General features: G+C 42.3%; 1 protein-coding gene across 6 annotated transcripts in view; it reads left to right on the forward strand.

Annotated features, from left to right (window-relative positions):
• Nucleotides 1-2,057, forward strand: part of Scml2 (Scm polycomb group protein like 2) — an 84,339-nt gene that overhangs the window by 56,816 nt on the left and 25,466 nt on the right. The window lies entirely within an intron of this gene.

Below are 2,057 nucleotides of genomic sequence, written 5' to 3' on the forward strand. Positions count from 1 at the left end.
TTATTTACAGATTATGATTTAATTTTAACTTTCCTTCCTACCAGTTCTTCTTCCAAAATCTCACATTGGTCCCCTCCTTATTTCCTCTCAATCCATATCTGTATTCTCACTGTTCGTGCTTGTATTTACGAATATTTATATATATATATAAATTGTTACCCATAACCTGTTGCATGTATATAAGCACACATATGTACATATATATGTATATACAAATGTGTGTGTGTGTGTGTATGTATGTGAGTGTATGTTTGGTTTTTTTCTTCGTTTGTAGATTTTACCATGAATCAGTGTACTTTTCCCTATGTATTCCCACCTCTCCCTTTCCCAGCTTTCCTCAGTTTTATATAGTCCTTTGTTTAGGGTTAAGGCGTCACATGATTTTTTCTCTGTCCAGTGTGTATATGTATTGCTGTGTTTTTTTTCACCTCATATTTTTGATGGAGGTGGTGGGATTTTCTTTATTGCTCTTGTTATTACTAGGAGACACAATCTTAGAGCAAGTTCCCTGGCTTTCTCACTCTTTCCATTCATCTGTCACATCTTGAGCAAAGTTCCCTGAAACTTAGCTTAGGTACACTAATGTTCTGTGGTTATATACATTCTGATTGGGATATGCCACTCTCACCTTTGATTTGTTGGGGTTTTCTGCAAACTAAAGTTTTCTTGATGAAGACTAAAGACTACAGTTGTCTTTGGGTATAAAGACAGTATATATACCTTGTTATTACGGTTGTAGTAGTGTATTAATGTTTATAGATTCTTCTTAAGTAACATCACATTGCAAACACAGATTTATTAGGTGTGTTTCCAGTAACAGGCATGCTCTCTCTCTTGTTCAGCCAAGTCCTAATTCCAAGTAAAATGTGAATGATGAGCATTCTGACATATCACATTGTGGACTCCTTCTCCCCCCTTGTTGCTTGGGAGTGACTTGGTTCTGTAAAGCAGCCCTGACAGGCTGCAAGCTGGAGTGGAGCACCTGCTGTGTGGAGTCCTGACTGTTGTTCCTTAGATCAAAGACTTAGCAGGTCTCATGCTTATGTTAAAGGTTTACCAGATCTTCCTTTCAAGATCTCTTTCTGGTCTGGTGTTAATGGATTTTCTCCTGTTTATGTTATATGGGCAAGTGTCGAATTCCTCTAGGTCTGGTTCCCAAGCCTAACTATAAATACTGAGTGAATTACAGTAAAGCTCTCTCTCTTATCCCTTCTACCTGGCATCTGTGTCTTTCCTTGTTAACCGTTTGCCTTCCCTGGACCCAATTAACCCAGTTGGTATATTTACCCACGGAGGAAGAGAGACTGTCCGGGCCGGTCCCCTTCAGATAGAGTCCGACGTGTGGCTAAGACATGGGAGTGCGCTAGGAGTGGTAATATATCATGGATACAGAGATTTCTAGACAGATCCCCAGAACTGGGGTAGACGGTTTGAGACTTTGGGGTAAGAGCAAAACATTTTGCCCCTGGGTTGAGGATAAGATGGGCTAATTTTCTTCTAGAAAATTAAAAGTCATGCACTTACAATCTTATTTATGAGACAGCCTCATCTGGGTTTCCAGATCTCTTTAACCGGGGCTGGGTTGAAGGTATAGCACTCAGAGCTCTCTTTTCTAGCTAGATTTGATGGCGAGGATTTTTCGACAGGAGTTCGGCGGGGCTTTTCCACCAAGGAGATTGACATGCAAGGTTTCCAGCTGATTTAGCTGGGGTTCAGGGGGTCAGCCAGTAGGCTGGGTACTCAGATTGAGTTCTGAGAGATGTAGACTGCAGTAACTCTAGGCTTAGAGGTAGTCTGTCCCCTGTTTTGTTTAGCTCGGTGCTCAGAGCTGGTAGAGGTATATGTTTATGTGTTTTCATGTTACATGTGAGTTGTGTCTCGTGGTGTGAATGAGAAGTCTTGTCTTGTGTCTGTATTACAGAGTGTGCGGGGTGGGCGGGCCCCGGGGGAGTGCACAAGAATCCGGCATCAGATCTGCCAGTCAGCCGGTCTGCCAAATAGGGTCAGGTTCGAGCAGTCGGCTAATCTCCAAGTACAGCTGCCTGTGCCCGTCCGCA

The sequence above is a fragment of the Mastomys coucha genome, chromosome X (genome assembly GCF_008632895.1).
Source record: "Mastomys coucha isolate ucsf_1 chromosome X, UCSF_Mcou_1, whole genome shotgun sequence".
NCBI classification, from domain to species: Eukaryota; Metazoa; Chordata; class Mammalia; order Rodentia; family Muridae; genus Mastomys; species Mastomys coucha.